Below are 6,969 nucleotides of genomic sequence, written 5' to 3'. Positions count from 1 at the left end.
CAGCAATATTTTGTAATCTCACTAAAGTACAGTATTTACCTGGCAACAAAAGTTGCCAATAAAATCCTGTAAATACCCCTAAATCCAAGATGATGTTGTAATAATTTAACAATGAAAATGCTGCAAAGAATAATTTTAACAGTAAACTGTAAAATACTGATTTAAATGAATTATCATGAGAACTATCTTAATACATTTACAAATGAATAAAAACCAAGTCAAAGATGTTGCAAATAAATATTTATTAAAACTGGCAGAAAGACATTGCAAGGCTTTTACTGGTAAAAAATGAAAATGCCAGTCTTTCAACAGTTAAAATCTTATCATAAAAATAACATAGCATCACAAAATAACTACAAATAACTGTTATATCACAACAAATAAGCCATATTCTGAGTAGAACATTAACTTTCTATAAAAAAAATTAAGGTCAATCAACAGAATTTGTATAATTTTGGTTAAAGGATTAAAATAAAATGCTGGAATCAACATTATACCACAAATTCTGTTGTTTGAGCTTATGTTATATTAAATTTAGAATATTCCTGCAAAAGACAATTTAATAAATACATACTGAAAGTCCATCAACTTTCTGAGATGAGCACACACATGAGGGTTGTCCCTCTTCTCTGAGACCTTTCCACTTGTTTTGCCTCTGTATATCCGTCTTGTATCCAGTGAGTGTTGTGATTCCAACAAAACATCTGCACATAAAAACAAGCAGAAGCTTTAGAATAAAGTTCAGTATTGAATGAAACTAGCTCAATAAAATAAATGTAAAAATGTCACTTATACAATACAATCAGCATTTACCAGTACTTAAACTCAATAAGTAAGCTTTTTCACAAATGAAATTACTCAAGTAAAACATGTTACCTTTGAAATTAATTCAAGTGTGCAAAAGACGCCTGCTCCCGGGACGCCAGGCTGAAGTTGTAATAAGATTGAAAATCCAGCCGCAAAGTTGAGGTATGAATTCACAACCATGTGACCCTCGAATAGGCCTAGTCAAAAGCCACTGGGTGCACCTGAAATGAATAAATATAAGCAATAATGTAACTTACAATACAGTATTTCAATATAAAATGTAATCTAAAATACAAGTTTATCAAATGATTTACAACAGAATGTTGTATATACATACATTAATACATTACATGCAGAAATACATTACCTAATATAATCAGCTTCAGAGAGTCTTGAAGCATCAAACATTTCTCCACATCAGCTGCTATTCTTTGCACCTACAAGAAATAATGAAAATTATCTTGATTTAAAAAAAAATGCATTTACATAAGACCAAAATGAACACCCAAAAAGGCATATACAGGTGCATCTCAATAAATTAGAATGTCGTGAAAAAGTTCATTTTTTCTTGTAAGTTATTTCAAAAAGTGAAACTTTCATATATTTTAGATTCATTGCATGTAAAGTAAAACATTTCAAAAGTTTTTTTTTGTTTTAATTTTGATGATTAGAGCTTACAGCTCATGAAAGTCAAAAATCAGTATCTCAAAATATTAGAATATTTAAATTTGAGTTTAAATTAATGACAATCCCTACAGTATAAATTCTGGGTATCTCTTGTTCTTTGAAACCATAATAATGGAGAAGACTGCTGACTTGACAATGATCCAGAAGACGAACATCGACGCCCTCCACAAAGAGGGTAAGTCACAGAGGGTCATTACTGAAAGGTGTGGCTGTTTACAGAGTGCTGTATCAAAGCATATTAAATGCAAAATTTGTGTAGGAAAAGGTGCACAAGCAACAGGGATGACCGCAAGCTTGAGAATACAGTCAAGCAAAGCTGATTCAAACACTTGTGAAAGCTTCACAAGGAGAGAACTGAAGCTGGAGTCAGTGCATCAAGAGTCACCACGCTCAGACGTCTTCAGGAAAAGGGCTACCAAGCCACTTCTGAACCAGAAACATTGTCAGAAGCGTCTTACCTGGGTTGTGGAGAAAAAGAACTGGACTGTTGCTCAGTGGTCCAAAGTCCTCTTTTCAGATGAAAGTAAATTTTGCATTTCATTTAGAAATCAAGGTCCCAGAGTCTGGAGGAAGAGTGGAGAGGCACAGAATCCATGTTGCTTGAAGTCCAGTGTGAAGTTTCCACAGTCTGTGATGATTTGGGCTGCCATGTCATCTGCTGGTGTTGGTCCACTGTGTTTTCTGAAGTCCACAATCAACGCAGCCATCTACCAGGAGATTTTAGAGCACTTCATGCTTCCTTCTGCTGACAAGCTTTATGGAGATGCTGATTTCATTTTCCAGCAGGACTTGGCACCTGCCCACACTGCCAAAGGTACCAAAAGCTGGTTCAATGACCATAGTGTTACTGTGCTTGATTGGCCAGCAAACTCACCAGACCTGAGCCCCATAGAGAATCTATGGGGAATTGTCAAGAGGAAGATGAGAGACACCAGACCCAACAATGCAGATGAGCTGAAGGCCACTGTCAAAGAAACCTGGGCTTCCATACCACCTCAGCAGTGCCACAAACTGATCACCTCCATGCCACGCCGAATTGAGGCAGTAATTAAAGCAAAAGGAGCCCCTACCAAGTATTGAGTACATATACAGTAAATGAACTGTATTATTATCCTGACCTGAGACACATTCATTAGTATATAACATAAACAAAATGGGTGAACTAACACAGCACTGCGGTGCCCTCGACCCCGTATTAGTAATTAGTATTAGAACGGTTGTGGAAACAGAACCACAGCGTGCATACTGTTGATGGGATTGATCTATGCCTTCAACCTTGAGTATCACAAAAACCTGAAGTACACCTTTGAAGTGTTCCAGAAACTTTTTTTGGAACTTGACGAAGCAAAACTGCTGAAGAAGGTCCTAAGCCTCAAGCATAAACTAATGGAATGAGCTGTCTGTACTGTAAGTTCAGGCTCTGATTGTTTGCTTCATCCAATGAAGACATTGTTTTATTTTCAAATAGTAAATGTTTAAGAAGTTACATGTAATGTGAGTTATATGTAATATGATGTTGTATGTCACTTAAAATTGAATGTAAGAGCGTTTTTTTGCACTTACGGTAATTAGTTTTAAATGAAGTTGAAATTGAAATGTTTGTTTGCATCCATATAGCATGCCAGTCTATTGAGGTAAATAAGATCAGTCTCTCCTCTCATTTCAGTGTCTCCTTTCATTTTCTAGTGTTGCAAGTATTGTAGCCACACATTAAATCTAAACACTTATTGTTTGAAATGATAACGTGAAGAAACCGTATTTAGGAATCTTGCTTCTAATGTATATTTTGACATCTCATGAAGACTTTGGTTCATTTTTGAATGGAATATGTTCAAGAAGCTTTATGTTACATTATGATAATGTATTTCACATGAATTTTATTGTAAGGGGTTATTTTGTACCTACATTAATTAGTTTTAAATGTTTTTAAAAATAAAATGTTATTTGGTCAATAAAAAAGCAATTGATGCAATCTCCTGCGTCTGACCATTTTTAAGTAAATTCAACCTTCCCTGAATAAGTAATGTGTAATTATTTATATTGGCTAATCATTATTAATAATAATTTAGTAGATAAACTGTTGCCTGCTAACAATAGAGTTACTCAATTTTTATAAGTAATTAGTCATGTAATTTAATGAGAAATATTAGGTAGACATTACCTAATTTCTTTTAGTTTGTCATAGCTGTAAAATTTAGGTACTCTTTACTCAATACATAGGATGGAATCTACCCAAACAAAGTGAGTGCAAATTGTTACCTCAATTTTAGATTCTATAGGTTGTTTTTTACAGTGTTAGTTCACCCAAAAAATGAAAATTCTGCCATTAATTACTCATCCTCATGTCGTTCCAAATCTGTAAGACTTTCGTTCATCTTCGGAACACAAATTAAAATATTTTTGATGGAATCTGAGAGCTCTCTGACCCTGATATTACCACGATCAACGCACAGAAACGTAGCAAGGACATTGGTAAAATAGTCCATGTGACATCAGGGGTTCAAGTGTAATTTTACGAAGCTACGAGAGTACTTTTTGTGCACAAAGAAAACAATAATAAAATAATTTATTCAACAACATAATTTAACGGTGGGGAAGGTTAGGACGATTTCAAGGGCCCAGCGAGGGAGAGGGGGCCCGGGACACATTTTTTACCGAGGGGGACCCGAGTCAATGTTCAGGGGGCTTGGAAACCATAGGGGCCAACCATAGCAAAGCTACCTGAAAAACTAAGTGCACCTAAGGCAAAAGCTGCTTTAAACGCAAATGATGGTCACACCAAATGATTTAATTTATTGTGGGAGACATCTTGAAACCCTACTTGCTGATTTAATTTAGTTAATAGAAGTTAATTGATAAAGAAAATCTATTTACGACATTATTTTTGACAGCATCCTCATTTTACAGCATTTTTACACAAATGCCTAAAACTTTTAACAGTACTGTAGCTTTGCAGGTAGGATTCTTGAAGCGTCTTGGAAACATTGCCAAAGTTCTTCTGGATTGAGTCTGTCTCAGTTTGTTCTGTTTCTTCATGTCATTCCAAACAGACTGGATGATGATGAGATCAGATCTCTGTGTGGAGCACTGGCTGTTTTAGACTCCTTGTGCAAACAAAAAAACTCACTGGATTATTACAATTAATGGCAAAATGAATGTTTGGAAATGTAAACTGATATTTCCTACTGACACACTACAGCAAAATACAGAAATATCTGACTTAAAACTATTTTTTATCTGGTGAAAAAACTAGTGTTCTAATAATTTTGGCCATCACTGTAAATGTGATTTAAAAATAAAATGAAACGAATTGAACTGAATAGTTCAAGAACCAACTTCATAATATATTAATCAAAATGTGCCTCTGGCACCAAAACCAGATAAGCCTGGAATAGAATATTACAAAATAAATCAAATAGCATAAAAAAGACAAATTCACTACATTGGAATTCATTACTATCCTGGGAAATGAGTCATTTCTCTAATGAATTGGACGTTTGAGTTAGCAATCCATTCTCCCTGTTATTTTCACACGTATACCAAGATAAATGAATGACTCCCAAAGCAGACTTGGACTGCTCTACCTGACCAAAAGAAAAAAAAAAAAACAGTCTATCTTTGTGCTTAGCATGTTTAGTAAATGAAAAGCTTATTGAGCTCCAGTGAGCTAAATTATTCAGAAATATAATATCCAAATTTTATGAATGAATGAGGCATTTATATAGTGCTTTATTGTGTATTGCTGTACACTCAAAGCGCTTTACAATCATATGGGGGGGGGGGGGGGTGTCTCTTCTCAACCACCACCAGTGTGCAGCATCATTGGATGATGCGACGGCACACGGCAGCCACAAGACAACGGCGTCAGGGCCAGTGAGCTCACCACACACCAGACCTCAGAAGAGCACACCTATTATTTGAAGAGCAAATTAGTGCTGTCAGGAGCAGCTTTTTACATCTCAAGGCTATCACTAAATTGAAGTCGTTCTTTTCCAGGAATGACATGGAAATAGTGATTCATGGATCATGCCCTTAATAGATCAAGGCTTGACTGTTGTAATGCACTTTATGTCGATTTACCTCAATTATCTCTACAGCTGGTGCAGAATGCTGCTGCTAGATTCTTAACAGTGACCAAAAAAAGAGAGTGCGTTACTCTGTTTCTTGCCTGTGAAGTTTCGTATTGATTTTAAGATTCTGTTTGCATTGAGGCCTTGTTTGGGCTTGCCCCTAAATAATCTTTTGACCCCCCTACTCCCCATTGAGACAGCTGAGATTCTTCTGTGCTTGTTTTGGCCCCAAGTTTGTGGAACAGTCTCCCATTTCAGAGGTCATAGAAGTAGGTTCATAGTATTGAATAGTTCAAGAACCAACTTCATAATTCATTCTTCAAAATGTGGCTCTGAGATAGTGAATAATAGGCACCAAATCCAAAACCAGGAAAGCCTGGAATAGAATATTACAAAATGAATCAAATATTGCATAACATTTTTTTAAAAATCATTATATTGGAATTCAGTACTGTTTTCTGGGAAATGAGTCATTTCTTTGTCAGTGTGTGGTGAATAACGAATTGGAAGCACTCAGATAGAGGAAGTTTGAGTTAGTGATCCATTCTTCCTGTTATCTTCACACATATACCAAACAAACAAGACAAACAAATGACTGCCAAAGCAGACTTGGACTGCAATTTTTAAAAAAACAACAGTTAAGCTGTATGCTTAGCATGTTTTGCAAATGAAAAGCGTGTACAGTGACGTTAGGGTTAGGCCTTGCCTTCTACAAAAATAAAGAACTGACAATGTGCAAGATATTTAAATTTGGCATCTGATCTCTATTGCTGGTGGTGGCTTAGTAACAAAGAAAGAGCAAGAGAGTATTATTGTGTTCCCACGGTCACCAGGTCTCAATATAATATGAACTCCACACAAAACATACGCATATGTGGTTGATATTAGTGAAAATGTTTAATTATTTGATTTATTTATTTGAAAAGGTATGATGACACACATTGTTTCACACATTTTTGGGATATCCAGCTACAAACAATAATTAAAGGTATAATGAATACAGTAGTATAAAGTCAGAGCTGAAAAGTAAATAATAATAATAGTAAGTAAATAAATAAATAAAATAATAAAGTATGAAAAATCTTTAAATGATGCATATTCTACCAGCATTCTCTAAGACCAGAAATAGGACAGTTTATCCAAAAATTACATTAAAGTTTGGTCATAATTTACTTACACTCTTAAAAATAAAGGTGCTTCACTATAAATGCCATAGAAGAACCTTTTTGTCTAAATGGTTCCATAAAGAACCTTTAACATCTGAAGAACCTTTCTGTTTCACGAAAGGTTCTTTGTGGTGAAAGAAGGTTCTTCAGATTGTAAAAAGGTAAGGAAGAGATGGTTCTTTAAAGAACCTTTGACTGAATGGTTCTTTGACTGGATGTTCGATATTCGCATATTTAGG

At 35.1% G+C, this 6,969-nt stretch overlaps 1 long non-coding RNA gene across 1 annotated transcript; it reads right to left on the bottom strand.

Moving 5' to 3' along the window:
• Positions 1-444: 444 nt before the first annotated feature.
• On the bottom strand, positions 445-1,313 carry LOC131541154 (uncharacterized). The gene is made up of 3 exons (XR_009271416.1): positions 1,175-1,313; positions 877-1,028; positions 445-704 (listed from the first exon to the last, which is right to left on the bottom strand). It is a non-coding gene; the product is annotated as an uncharacterized LOC131541154 (long non-coding RNA).
• Positions 1,314-6,969: the final 5,656 nt, after the last annotated feature.

This window comes from Onychostoma macrolepis, chromosome 05 (genome assembly GCF_012432095.1).
Source record: "Onychostoma macrolepis isolate SWU-2019 chromosome 05, ASM1243209v1, whole genome shotgun sequence".
Classification (NCBI taxonomy): domain Eukaryota; kingdom Metazoa; phylum Chordata; class Actinopteri; order Cypriniformes; family Cyprinidae; genus Onychostoma; species Onychostoma macrolepis.
The sequence above is the reverse complement of the archived record's forward strand: the minus strand, read 5'-3'. Positions and strand labels throughout refer to the sequence as shown.